The sequence below is a fragment of the Lactuca serriola genome, chromosome 1 (assembly GCF_051521515.1).
Source record: "Lactuca serriola cultivar US96UC23 chromosome 1, Lser_US96UC23_V15, whole genome shotgun sequence".
Taxonomy (NCBI): domain Eukaryota; kingdom Viridiplantae; phylum Streptophyta; class Magnoliopsida; order Asterales; family Asteraceae; genus Lactuca; species Lactuca serriola.
Window position 1 is genome coordinate 17367072 of NC_136408.1, and position 14365 is coordinate 17381436.

General features: G+C 33.2%; 1 pseudogene across 1 annotated transcript; it reads right to left on the reverse strand.

The window, feature by feature from the left end:
* Window positions 1–2279: 2279 nt before the first annotated feature.
* Window positions 2280–10520, reverse strand: LOC145052030 (uncharacterized; annotated as a pseudogene). Its single transcript, XR_013683941.1, has 6 exons — window positions 10206–10520; window positions 4044–4108; window positions 3951–3969; window positions 3553–3593; window positions 2983–3466; window positions 2280–2827 (listed from the first exon to the last, which is right to left on the reverse strand). The product of XR_013683941.1 is annotated as an uncharacterized LOC145052030 (transcript).
* Between the last annotated feature and the right edge of the window lie 3845 nt (window positions 10521–14365).

The following is a 14365-nucleotide window of genomic DNA, read 5'->3' on the forward strand; positions in this document are numbered from 1 at the left end:
ATCCAAGCACTTATACCCTTTATGAAGAGAACTATATCCCAGAAAGACACATTGCTTGGATCGAAAATTGAGTTTTCTAGTATTGTACTTCCTGAGATTCGGCCAGCAAGCACACCCAAACACTCGAAGAAAAGAATAGTCAGGTTTGATTTTAAGAAGATGTGTAATAGGTGTAAGATTGTTAAGATTTCTAGTGGGCATACGATTGATAAGATAACATGCAGTTAAGAAAGCTTCATCCCAAAATCTAAGAGGAAGTGAGGAGTGCGCAAGAAGTGCTAATCCAGTCTCAACAATATGACAATGCTTGCGCTCCGCCACACCATTTTAAGATGAAGTATGTGGGCATGAGACACGATGGGCAATTCCAGATTTTTGAAAATATTTATGAAGTCTTTGGTATTCACCACCCCAATCAGACTGTATGCTTTTTATTTTGACATTTAATAGGCGTTCCACATGAGTTTGAAAAGTATAAAACACTTTCTCAACATCAGATTTATTTTTAATAAGATAGATCCAAGTAAAACGACTGTAATCATCCAAAAAACTGACATAATATCTAAAACCTCCACTAGACGTCTGAGCTGGTCCCCAAACATCAGTATGAACCAGCTCAAGTGGAGATGAAGTGACACGACCTGAACTATGATAAGGTCATTGGTGAATCTTAGCTCGTTGGCAAGCATCACAAACAAATGACTCTCTAGAAAAAGAACAACCTATTTTATTTGACTTCAAAATAGAATTGACTACTGTGGAATTTGGATGACCGAAACGCCTATGCCATTGAGATGTTGAGACCTTGACACTGGAAAAAGCTTGAGGACGACTACGACTGATTGGTACTGGATAGAGTCCCCCTTTACTTCTACCGTGGAGGATTGTTTTCTTTGTGGCAATGTCCTTAACAAAAAAAACATTAGGATAGAGTTCAATAAACACATTGTTATCTGTGACAAGTCTATGAGCAGATAAAAGATTTTTGGTAATATGAGGCACATGAAGAACGTTCTTGAGAACAAGGGGTCTATCAATACCGGGAATTAATGAATGACCAATATGAGAAATAGACAGACCTGATCCATTTGCCACCTGAACTTGATCCTTTCCAGTGTATCTTTATTGAGTTGTTAGTCGATCCAAATCATTAGTAAGATGATATGTCGCTCCACAGTCCATAAACTAGCCACTATCAGGGTGATAGCCTCATGTAGTCACACTATTTCCACAGCGAAAATCATCAACCTGATAGGAGTGATTAAACCTGTTTCTGCAAGTTAAGGTTGTATGACCTTGTATTCCACAAACTTGACATCGTGGCCCACCATTGTTTCTTCCACGACCGCGACCACGTCCTCTACCTCTACTTCCTCTGTAGTTGCCTCTGTGATAGTTGTTGGATGCGTGATATCCTCCATTATTACTGCTGTTATTGCTGTTAAAATTTCGACGTGATGCACTGGGTTCTGGGCGAGTCACACTGTTTGCTGATGAAGTGAACTCGACTATATTTTCCATAGCTGCAAATTGGGCTTCATGAGCAATCAAGTAGGAGTAGAACTCAGGCAATGTTACCTTTCGTTCGTCGCTCAGAACTGTAATAGCTGTGAAAATGTCACTGTGACCGGGACCTAATCCGGCCAAAATATAACCGATTACTTCCTCATCATTCATGGGTTGCCCAATATTTGCCATTGTATCGGCAAACCCTGTCATCTTCTGATAGTACTCAGCTATACTCATGTCTCCCTTTTTGGTAGTTGACAGTTGTGTTCGTATCTGAATCGAGTTGCCCCGATGTTGGGCAGAAAACATAGTGTGAAGCGTGGTCCACAATTCATGAGCAGTATTGCTATTTCGAATCAATTGAGGGAGAAACTCTTCAGTCATGGAGGAGAGCAATCCTCCAATTACGGCCTGATCTTGAATCATCCAGGTTTGATACTCTGGATTGGGTGTTTTCTTGATCACAGATGGAGATTCTTTATCAGCAGGAATAATTTCACTAGACATTGTAGCCTTTGGTGCCGGTGTGGTCCCATCGAGGTGCCCAAGGAGTTGCACTCCTCGAAGAATAGGTATAACTTGAGCTTTCCACAGCAGGAAATTTGTGCGTGTCAATTTGCACGATGTGGCAGTGGCTATGGTGGAGGATTTGACTGGTGTAGTCATTGTAGAGATGCTCGTTGAAAGAAGAACAAGGAGCAGAAAAGGGGATTTTTAGGTTTAGAAGGGGATCTTGGCTCTGATACCAAGTAAAGAAAATAGATTTTGGCGTAAACAGCCCTGAGGGGTATAATCTCATTATATAGGAACACATTACAATAACAAGATAAACAATAGATCCTAAAACTATGGATCTAATATTTACAACAACTCTATCTAAACATTCAAATATGAGACTTATCTATTATCCGTTTTACAGAGAAAAACAAAAGACGACAATCAACTTTGAACTCATATAGAAACAATGAAATTACTTACTGTTTTATTGAATTATTGTTTCAATTGCATCTGTTTGATCCTCTATTTTGTTGACCTCCTAAATCCAAATCTTCACTGTTTTATCATTTTCAAGAGCACCTGAAGCAATCATATTCTCAATTAGGTGATAAGCAACTATTATTACAGCATCTGTGTGACCTTCAAGTTTTTGGACTATTTTTCTTGTTTGAAGTTCCCATAAGTATACACAATTGTCCTCTGAGCCACTCACGATGTATTTGCCTTTTGTGATTGAAAATGCTGATGACATGGAGTATTTTGAGTTTGTGTGGACATTGTTAGTCTTTAAGAACTTGCTAGTTGATAGATTCCATAACCTCTGCATCAAAACAAAATGACATTTTTTAGGGAAATTGGTGGGATTCAATGTGAATATAAGGCCAATCAGATTCAAGGAAAAAGATTATCATTGTGAATACTATGAACAAGATATGAATTACTGATGTCAAGGAAAAGAAATAAGAATTCACTCACCAATGTACTATCCAGGGTACCTACAAGAAAAAAGTTTCCATTTGGGGACAATTTGACAAAGCTAACACGGGGGTTTTTATCATCGATCAGATTCTTCATGCAATACCCTGTGGATGCATCCCAAATCCTGCACAATCCATCATAACTACTGGACACAATTAATGTCCAGTCTCGATTAAAGTTCACAACAATTACGGGATCAGAATGCGCAAGAAGTACCTTCAAGCATTTGTCAGATTTCATGTCCCAAACCCTAACTATCTCATCGAAAGAACTGGAGACAATCATGTTTGATTGAGGGTTGTAATTCACGCAGAAGACGTAGTTTGTGTGTCCATTTAGCGTTTTGACAAGTGAGCTAGTGGATACATCCTAAAAGCGTATGGTTATGTCATCGGAAGCGGTGGCGAGGTACCGAGCATCGGATGAGAATGCGACGTCTGAGATTCCTTGTTCATCTTTTCCAATAGATAGCGTTTTGAAGCTGCCAAACACCTCGTTGTGATATCATGCCAAAAATCAAGAATATTCATAGACACACGGAACAGAAGAGATACACTTTGTTCTTACTTATATTTGAAATGATAAGGAAAGAGGGTCGAGATTTGTACCTAGAAAATGATAATAACAAATAAATATGAGAAATAAAAACAGCAAAAACATGAAAAATGAAATCTATAATGTAATCACTGGTGCGATGAACCAGGTTAAAACAATAATGACTTGATAGGGGCGATAATGGGGCATGAAAGGACTGAGATGGATGAAATTAGCAATAAAATCAAATCAATATAAAATGATTCGATTATAGACTTGTACGATGAGAAATATATACAACTTCAAGATTGGTAGAATGAACATATAACAAATCTATTTCTAGGGTTTTCTTTAGAACATAGTGCATAGAACCAGATTATTGATCATTCTATATTAGAAAAGTATTACCAAATATGAAGATTAAGGGGTACCTTGGTGAATCCAAGTAAACTGAACACACAAAGAAGAAATGCAAGTCAATGCAAAGCAGAACGCAAAAGTGTAACAGTGGCGATGTGACTTACCTGATAAACAATCGATCTAAGATGGTGTCTAATGAAGTAGATTGTGGCAGTGGGGATAGCGAACCCTATCAAACAGATAACAGTGGGGAAGGGGCAAATGAATGGTGACGACTGAATACGATCACAAGCGATGCCTATATCTTCATAGAAAAGCAAAAGAAATGAAAATAATATGGAAAAAGTGTGGGTGAAGGAGCTTTTAAAGTGATTCTTGAAGAGATTCAATTCAAATTTTGAATCAAATGAGGGGTGAACGGAGATTAGAGCGGAGATTATGGGTTGAAGATGGTAACAGGCAAGATAAGGAGAAGATAACGGATTTCAATTTTGACTTTTGATGGATTCAGTTCTTTGACCTGACTGTAAAGCATAAATTGATTATAACACGTGGGAAAGTGGACAATTTCTATTTTTGCATTTTTTTTTAATTTTTGAATGAAGCGGAAATTAAAGAATGAGATAAGATTGGCTTTGTTATTTGTATTATAAACTTAATAGTTTGAACGTCTTAAATCTATTTTTAGAAATAGTAAGGTTTGTATAATAATATAGTAAGATATATATATATATATATATATATATATATATATATATATATATAAAAATTATTGCCTAAATGATTTTAGGGTCAAAACTTGGTTCAAACTCAAATTAGCTCAAAAGATAAACAATTTAGATTGTTTGTTATTGCTAATTGAACACGTCTATAATGAAGAATAAATGATATTTTTTTTTGAATCTTTATTATATTTGTCTTTGAGAGGTCCCTTTTTCTTTTTGCCCCCGGTCCCATATACATTTAGACTGGCCCTGTTAGAAATGAAGATTGATAAATGATGATTTTGTTTTCTTTTGTTTAATTTTATGACATGAATAAATTAAGGAGTCGAGTTCATAAGGATTTGGGGTATAAGGGGGATTATGCAGAATAAAATATAAATAGCTTAATTACAAGGTCCCATATATATATATATATATATATATATATATATATATATATATATATATATATATATATATGTGTTGTTTCTTTGTGTTTAGTATATATGTGTTTCTTGTGACCATGTGGCATAGGTATGAATGTGGAATTTTTTTTGGGAGTGCATATTATTATGTTCATCTTGACAAATACCAAACAAATTCGATTCGATCTTATAAACCTTATAAAGAGGGGTAAGGGAGCATCAACTGTTGGATATTTTGGGACCACTAATAAATGTATATAAATAATGTTATCATTAATTTTATATTATTATAGAAATTATATAAAATTGTTGATGGACCGATTTTATTAATAAATAAAGATATACACTTACCATGTTTATCTTATGGGTTAAGTTTCCGGTTTGACTCAAGATCTCCTAAATCCCTAATATCTCTCACATTCGGTTATATCTCCATCTATATAAATACGTGATGAGAAGCAAATTTACAATATACGAAAATACATACAAGAAATTGTTTTAGGGTTTGCTGTGGGATTTAGAGAGGGTTGTTGAGATCAACTGGAAAACCAAACCCTAGTTCTTCAGATCTGAATATCATAATGAAATCAGGTATGTAATCGTTCTTTCATGTCTAAGATTTCTTTTAATCAGATTCGAGATTAAAGATCTTCATATTATGCTTCCGTGTTTTATGTTTTGGTTATGAAAATAACCAACAATTGGTATCAGAGACTACTCGAATCTATTACTAGAATATATTTTAATTTTTTTTAAGATCTGTTTTGGGTTGGTTTCAAATCTAAACCTTCGATCTAAAACATACATGTATATGTGTGTGTTTAGTCTTCTTGTTCTTGTCCGTGTTATTTTGCTTGAATGTGCATGCATAAAGTTGGATATGAGTAAACGTCCAATATATTGTTTGTTTTTAACATAAGGAATTTCGATTATGTATTTATATGATTCAAGATTACAATTATGATAAATTTTGGATATAATTAATCGTTATTAAGGTGATTTGACTATACATACACGATTTTTCTTTGGGAATGATATTTTGAAAAGCAAAGTCATATCACGTGGCTGTAAAATTGTTTCTTCATGTCCTTTTCGCTAATACATGATGTTTAATTTAATCATCTATTATTTTTATGTATTTTTTTTTATTTTATTAATTTAACGAGGAGGATTCGGACATTCCTCATGATGTTATTTATATTTAGGATACTTATTATCTCTTTACCTGTCCAGATATAATTATGTCAAAATGGTTTATTTATTTTAAGGCTATGCATATCTTCCAAATTTGAAAGTTATCATGTTTTAAGAAATCGAGAGAATAAATATTTTAATGTTCGTTAGTGTTCATAATTGCTTTTCCAGTACTTAATTTTGATAAAGTTATCAAATTTTCATAGTAATCAGATTGCTGGATAATAGATTTACAAAATATAGTATTTGTGAAAATTAATTTATAGAGAAATTAAATGTTATGTGTATTGTTATCATGTGTTTGTATGTTATTGATCCATCTGGTTGCCTATCCTTTACTTATCCATCATTCTTTTGTTTTGATTTTTTTATCAAAGCAAATTTATTTGTGTTAAGGACATACATATATTATTTTCTTGTGATTCCCACAACGACTTAAGATTCTATATGAATATTATGTTTGACTTGACATGAATATTGGAATTTTTTTTAATTTTATTTTATTTTATTTTATAATATGGGCTTATGTCAACATATCTTGACATTTTGTGTAAAGTTTGCCTACATCTAAATTTTAATCTCCTGATTTTGGAAATTGATTTAGATCATCATTTTTAAAGAGACGTACTCAACTTGTCGCCTACTTAAGTCGTTTTTTAAGGTTGTCAATAAATTCAATTATGAAAAATTTATATTTTGGTTTATGTGTTTATTAATGTGGATATTAATCGACCCAAAGGTAGGTTAATATTTGGGCGGATAAACACATGTTTGATGATAAATATGTGACAATTTTTAGGTTACATGTTATTAATAAGTCAATCCAAAGAGGGACTTATTAATTGACATGATATTTTGTGAATTCTTATTATCAAAATTTATAGTTTATGTGTTTATTAATGCGGATATTAGCCGACCCAAAGGTAGACTGATATTTTGCCGAATAAACATATATGTGATGATAAACATGTGATGATTTATTTGGGTTCCATGTGATTAACAAGTCAATCCAAAGAGGGGCTTGTTAATTAACATGATTTATTGTCAAAGTTTATCTTTAAAACAAGGTTATCTCTTGCAAGTTAGTATTACTGTCCAAAGACTTGATATTAATGTTGTGTCGATACCTTGTAAAGATGTCATAAATTGAATTTATTGATTGCAGTTTATGGATTAATGAGCATAAAAATAGATTTGTCTATGTTTGAATTATGGTTTTATATCTGCTAACATTGATCACATTTATGATTCATGTACTCAATGAAATTAACTTTAAGGAATGGAATGAGGGCATTATGTTAGTTCTCAATTGCATGGATATTGACCTTGCACTTTGAATAGAGTAACATTCTTTGAGGATGTTGAGTTTGGGGGAGAAACAAGGTTAAAACATTGTCCTTAAGGAGGAATCAATCTTGATTCCTATTATTGCTTTCGATAGTATGCAAATTATGAATCAGTTTTCGACAATGTTTTTCAATCTCCTATTTTGAATACACAAACTCAACAACCTCAACTTTGGATATCCTATGCGTGGTACCAATTTTTTTTTATCAATTTATTATCTCTTTTGGTTTTGGGGTAAATACAGTAAATGATAGTAAATTTGTATTTCTGGTTTTGGGTCGATATCTATGCAACCCAAGTTTGGGTCATAAGAAAGTAGCCAAATGAATTTTGAGATATCTATATATAACAAAAGGATATATGCTCAACTATAGGAAATCAGATGTTTTGGAAATCATTTTTATTAAAAATCTGATTTTATTAGATGTCAAAATGGTTACCTGTCCATATCGGGATACTTTACATTTTAGCATGATGAGCCACTTCATGGAATAGACTTCGGTAGCATGTTCCATAATGGCATCATGTTTAATCTATGTCGTTAGTTATATATGTATATGTGACCATTGATAGGTTTAGTTACGTAAATTGTAACGAAGGCTGCTTTGATCCTATACTTGTATGATTAGCGGACGAGATTGTTTAAGGGTACCAATATTATGATAACATTCATTAAAGTGCTTATACAGTTATATATACATTTATGCATTCGTGGTCCAGTGGGAGATTGTTGGATATTTTGGAACACTAATAAATGTATATAAATAATGTTATCATTAATTTTATATTATTATGGAAATTATATAAAATTGTTGATGGACCGATTTTATTAATAAATAAAGATATACACTTACCATGTTTATCTTATGGGTTAAGTTCCCGGTTTGACTCAAGATCTCTTAAATCCCTAATATCTCTCACATTCGGTTATATCTCCATCTATATAAATACGTGATGAGAAGCAAATTTACAATATACGAAAATACATACAAGAAATTGTTTTAGGGTTTGATGTGGGATTTAGAGAGGGTTGTTGAGATCAACTGGAAAACCAAACCCTAGTTCTTCAGATCTGAATATCATAATGAAATCAGGTATGTAATCGTTCTTTCATGTCTAAGATTTCTTTTAATCGGATTCGAGATTAAAGATCTTCATATTATGCTTCCGTGTTTTATGTTTTGGTTATGAAAATAACCAACTTCAACTAGTGCTAAATGGTCCGATATTTAAATGACATTTTAATAGAACTTTATAATAACCTAATGTTTATAGAACTTTATAATAATATCTAACTGAAACCAGTAAATAAGCATAAATCAACAATGCTAATAGTAAATTATGAAACTATATTGGATCAAACTTTATACAATTTGTGACTTGAAGAATGTAACAATTTAGATATTTTGTCTTTGTGGGAAGAAAAGAAACCCTAGTTTTCAATGTTGGCCGCTATCGTCTCTCTGATTTATTAACCGTCCAAGTTTTTATGACAGTTTTAGTATCTGAGTTTTCTATTAGTGACATGATTATATTGCAGCAGCAAACAAAATTTACACCTTAATCGGTGGGTGTATGTTTTTCTTTTTTAAGATTACTTTGATAATGGAGAATATAGAAAATATACTAGATGAAGAAATAGCACAAAGACTATCAATGTCCCCCCAGTGTTGTAAAAATCTTGATTAGGTCCCGATTAATCCCTATGCGCTACTTGACCGATTAGAGAGCATCTGGCGATTAATCCATGCATACTAAATTAATGAACTTTTATATTAACCTATTTTGTTATGATATTAGTGGTATTTATAAACTTTTATATGATATTAGTCATATTTAATTTTTTAAAATCTTACAAATTAGTAATTAATGGTCCCCGATTAATCTTCGCCTAGCCAATTAATCCTTTGACCCCAGTCCGCCGACTAGCTAACATCAAGTGATTTTTACAACATTGGTATTTAGAGGAAGACAAAGACGGAGACAACGACCTAGTGACAAAAATTCTGGAGCCGATTGCAATTCCATAGATCAAAGACCAAACCAAATGAAGACAATGTCAATTAAGTTTAAAAGCGAAAGACAAAAACAATAACAAACACTTTATAAATATATTTTTTATATAGAAAATTGAGGTTCATGGATTATTTTTTCTTTTTATATTTCAACTTAAGATTTATATTTATTTGTTTGGAATAAACCAATTGTTAAAAAGTACAAATCAAAATTGGAACCAAGCTCATTAAGGACCGGCGGTTTTGCTTGGATCGGTTACTGAACTCTATGAGAAAACCCAATTAAAGACGAGCTTTTTTGCACATCCAAGTCATCATTTCTCAATCAGATAAATATCGATTGAATTGGTGTAAAAAATGTTAATGAAATTAGGAAATTTACTTTAGCGACTTAGAAGTTAGCTAGAACACACAATGGAATAGTTGGTTGCCATTTCAATTCATGACCTTATCCAGCTGTGTTATAAACATAAAAACCATAAACTTCAATTTATACAAGCCAATTGAATGATATATCTGGCCTTTTTCAATCATTAATTAAAATTAATTTATACATATGATATACTACACATAAAAGATGCACAAATTGAAATTTAGAATTTAGAATAGGATCAATGGGTCTATATAAATCTTCGTTTAACCTTGGCCCAGAGGCGCGAGACAAATCCCTTGGCACGTGGTTGTGATGAGTCTTGATGAGTCTTCAAGGATAAAGATGGAACCCTCTTGTTTGTAGTTGTTCCACAGATTCTTTTCACCTGTTTTGAGTAGAAAGGGGTTGCAGACTTCAAATAAAATGAATAAGGAGACAAAGGGCTGTCGTTGTTGGAGCCTTTGATTGCACGGTTTAGCTGTTTTGAGATGGCTCTGAACTCGTAGGAGTCATAGAGGTTGCTAACAGGAGTGGCGGCGGGGCTCATGGTGGTGTTGGTGGTTGATGGCGGTGGTTTTTTCATATTTGGAGGATGAAGATCGAGGGTGGTGATGGTGATCGATTATGTTGAATGTTGAATGTCAAATGTGCACATGTGAATGCAAATGGATGTAATTCTGCTTTGCAAGTAACGTGGGATTTTCTTGTTTCCAAGAAGCTACATAGTTTTCTACGTTTCCTCTGTGTGTTGTGTTGAATAATAAACATGATGTTAATTACTTATTTTATTATGTTTTAACATTAAATTAATGTCAAAGTCAAACTATAAATATCAAATACATAAGGAATTATGGAAGGATACATGCGGATTGTGAGCCTTGTAGGGCTGGGCCGACCTTTATTGATGGCCGCATTGGTGACCCAAGCCCGAAACCTAAGCAAACACATTTACTATAATTTCTATATACATAAACTAGGTTATATACATAAACTAAGTGTAAAACCATGTATTACATAGGTTGATTAAAAAAATAAAATACTTAAATATAAATAATAAGTATTTTTTAAAATAAAATTTTGAAATAAGAAATAAAAAAACATATTAATTGTAATTTATTATAATATATATATATATATATATATATATATATATATATATATATATATATATATAAGTATAAGATTATGTGACTTTTTAATTTTAAAAATTTTTAAAAAAAACCATAAATTTACATGTGGATAATATTTATTTAAAAAATATCACAAAATGACAAGTGTCAAAACTCATTAAAGAGTCGATGAATAATAAACTCTAGTATAAGATTATGTGGCTTTTTCATTTTAAAAATTCAAAAAAAAAAAAAACATAAATTGACATGTGGATAATCTTTATTAGTGTCTAGACCTAAAGAGACAGGTGACTGGGTGGTGGACACCCTAGTTAATGAACACCGGTGTGTGCAATCAAGAACCATTAAAGCTTGCAACTATAAATTCATTGCTACCAACATTGTGAAGCAAATTAAGAGTAATCCAACCATTCCAGTCATTGCATTTTAAGAAGATCTCATCCAAATATTCGAGTGAACATGTCAAGAATGAAGGTACATCGGGCAAAGGCACTGGCTTAGAAACATGTTTTTGGGGATTTTCAAAAACAATATGCTATCTTGAGGGACTATGGAATAGATTTGATGGAAAGAAACCAAGGTACTAATGTCAAAATCGATTGTCACATTAAGCCAAATGTCAATTTTGATACAAGCATGTTTAGGAGAATTTACATTTGTTTAGGAGCATTGAATGAAGGATTTAAGGCTAATATAAGGGATTCCATAGGGTTGGATGGTACTTTCATGAAAGACCCCTATCCGGGTCAAATTTTAACAACTGTTGGGGTAGATTCCAATAATGGGATATACCCACTTGCATATGCACATGTTGAAAATGAAACAACAAATTCATGGACATGGTTTTTGGAACAACTTGGTGATGATCTGGAACTTTATGCTAATTCAAACTTCACTTTCATCCCAGATACGTAGAAGGTACATATACTTTAATTTAATTTGATATTGTTTTTATTTAGTCAACTAACTATTGAAATATTTAACTAGGGCATCATTCCTGCTATTGCCAAACTTTTCCCTCAAGCTGAACATAGGTTCTATCTGAGGCATAATTATGATAATATGAAAAGATAGTGGAAGGATAAATAACTCAAAGATTCTGTGTGGGCGTGTGCAACTGCTACTACTGTAAGGAATTTTGAGAAAGCATTAGAAGAGCTTAAAAAATCAATGATGAAGCTCATGATTGGTTGTTACAGACTCCTCCAACTCATTAGGCAAGATCTTATTTCTCAGGTTAAACACTTTATCTTTCAATGATGTTTTCATTTACTTGTCACTATTAGGGTTCGTTCTCATTTTGTATTATATCACTAAACAGGGAGGGCACATACTAACATCTTGTTGAATAGCCTGTGTGAGGTTGTAAATGAAACAATACAAAGTGATAGGGATAAACCTATTATTTTTTATTTGGAGTCTATTATAGAGTATTTAAGGAAGAGAATTTGCAATGTCCAAAGAGAGATTGATAGATCTTATGGTCCTCTAACACCAAATGTCATTACTCTTATTGATCAAATGAAAAGACAAGCACAAAAGCACAGGTGTACTTTCAATGGGGTTAAAACTCAAGCCACTACTTATTGGGGTGATCAGTTTATTGTAAATTTGGATGAAAAAACATGTATATGTAGGCATTAGGAAATTACAGGCATGTCATGCTCACATGCAATAAGTGCAATATGGGACAATATTAAACATAGAGCAAAGAAAGTTCGTGAGTTAGAGCAGTGGGTCCACCCATGCTACTGGCTAGTCACATGGGCAGAAGTGTACAAACAAAAAATTGAACCTATAAATGGTAGACTGATGTGGCCCAAATCAGCATGCCCAACCAAGTTGCTTCCACCCAAAAATGTTGTTCAGGTATGTCTACATTTATCAATATAATTGCAGTTTGTGAAGAACAATAATTTAATCTTATGTACATTTGTAGGTGGGTAGGTATAAGAAGAAAAAAAGTGCATACGATGAACCTACTACCCAGGTGCATAAACTGTCCAAGAAGTGGACCACTGTTACATGTCGAAAGTACAAGAACAAAGGGCATAATTCACGAACTTGTAAAGGTTAATGTAGCCCTAGTTACAAAATAATTGGAGGCACAGGAGGAAATACGTGAGGATGGGGATGTTGTTGTTAAGTGTTAGGTCTTTTGATGTAATTTTCAACTTACTTTTATGGTCGTGTTAATGATGGGTTTTAGGCATAAGAACAATCCTATGTGCTCATACAAACCCTAATGCTTGGATCTAGGTTTCTCTATTGTACATGCTTTGAATCCAAGACTTGCAACCCTAGATCTATCATATATAATTCGAAATCAACATCATAAGAACATATCTAAGTGTTTACCTCTTTCAAAATTCTTGAAATCCTTGGAATCTTCTTGATCTTAAGCTTAGAGTCACAATTGTAACTCCTCTAATGGTTCACAAACCCCACAAGCAAGAAGGCAATATGAGAGAGGGTGATAGATGCTAAAATCGGCCCTAGGGTTCTCTTGAAATCAAGTGTAGTCGATTTTCATAGCCTAAGGGTCATATTTATACTGTAGGCTGCTAGGGTTTCAGTCTAAACCCAAATGGGCAACTTAGCCACCAAGCAGCCCAAGTAACCTTCTAGAATAAGGCTTTGGACGAAAATATGATGGATCCCCATCATAATTTCGTCCCCCCTTTAGTCCATTAGGTTTCCCAGCCCAAAACTCAACTATCATACATTTGACAGTTTATGTCCCTTTATTTAATTAATCTCTTTTAGTCACCAAATTAATTCCTAATTAATTTATGACCAATACTAATTAAATAAATGTGATTTCTCCTTTAATATATTATTCTTATAATATATTAATAAACCATAATATTCTCTCTCTCTCCTTAAATTACCTTGTCAAGTTGCTTTGGTGAAGGCAACCCAAAAGGACCATGCACAACTAGGTCAAGTACATACCAAATATAGTTACAGGCTTAGACACTAATCCAACAGTCTCCCACTTTTATAAGTCTAGTAACTATATCTCACATATGACTTCAGGATCCGATTTGCAATCGTATCTCTTATATGTCGTTGTCAACTCTGATCAGCAACTTGTCCTTCAGATAAGAGATCGTATAATCCTCTGTTCTAGATATCATGCTGACAATGATTATTGTCCAGCATTTGTTCCACGATCTCTGATTTGTTTGACATAGAATTTAGTTGAACACATCAACTTCATTCTGGCCGAGCCAGGCACATAAGTCAAACCAAATCATCAAGTGGCCAAGATATCACCTTTATTCTCATAGAATAA